The 889-nt window shown below is 35.5% G+C and overlaps 1 protein-coding gene across 1 annotated transcript in view; it reads right to left on the bottom strand.

Annotated features, from left to right (window-relative positions):
- LOC119586263 (serine/threonine-protein kinase Nek4-like) overlaps positions 1 to 712 on the bottom strand; it is an 8,818-nt gene extending 8,106 nt beyond the window's left edge. Inside the window, exon 1 of the mRNA XM_037934972.1 lies at positions 376 to 712. The gene's annotated coding sequence lies outside the window, so the exon portion shown is untranslated. The remainder of the gene's footprint in view (positions 1 to 375) is intronic.
- Positions 713 to 889: the final 177 nt, after the last annotated feature.

The following is an 889-nucleotide window of genomic DNA, read 5'->3' as shown; positions in this document are numbered from 1 at the left end:
ATTCTAAACAGATAATTATTTGATGAACTGAGCTTAAATAAAACCTTCATGCGCATACAATTTAATCAAGATGAAAGTTTACTAAAATATTAACTTAGTTCAATTTTACGTGATAGTTTATCCGTAAAAAAACACATGTCCATTATTGAATTTTTTTTCTGAAAAGTACATCTATATAAATTATATAAATACATACGAGTATCATAGTGAATTAAAGGTAAATACATATCTACAATAATAATAAACCCTAATAACAAAGCAATAAATTAATCATAAACCTACTAACGATCAGCTGTTTACATTAAGTGTACCATGCTGAAAAACAACAAATAAACAAATATCTTCTAATTTACGTTGACTGTAGTAACTGCTCACCTTACAATACTTTTCACACTAACGCTGTATCACACAGGCAGCTACACTCAGTTTTTGACCGAGCATAAAGCCAGCTGCAACAGAAGCGGCTTAACACGGAGAAAATTACAGGAAACAGGAAGGCAATGCAGGAAGCGAGATTTCCTCCGGAACAGCTATGAGCCAAAATACATAATTCCGATATTTTCTTGCGGTTCTACCGGTCTATGGGTAGTCACCTCGTTAACCAGACATCAGACGACACTATTTTTCTACGAAACTACTTTCACGTGGCGTGTTTACAGGTTTAAAACACATCAGACTGACCCCCGTCCCTTCTGTGCACTTTTCAAATGGATTTTAAAAATGGCCACCACATCGGAGAGTGGCGATTGGTCGGCGGATGTACCCAGACTCGCTCGTGATTGGTCGGCGTCAGAAGCTTTCGTGACGTCATGTCTATAAACATTAGAGATAAATTTTAGACTTTGCCTGATGTTCATGAATAATTTTATCATTTACTGATAAAAAAAAC

Source organism: Penaeus monodon, chromosome 21 (genome assembly GCF_015228065.2).
Source record: "Penaeus monodon isolate SGIC_2016 chromosome 21, NSTDA_Pmon_1, whole genome shotgun sequence".
Classification (NCBI taxonomy): domain Eukaryota; kingdom Metazoa; phylum Arthropoda; class Malacostraca; order Decapoda; family Penaeidae; genus Penaeus; species Penaeus monodon.
Note: the sequence above shows the minus strand (reverse complement) of the source record. Positions and strands in the feature narration are given on the sequence as shown.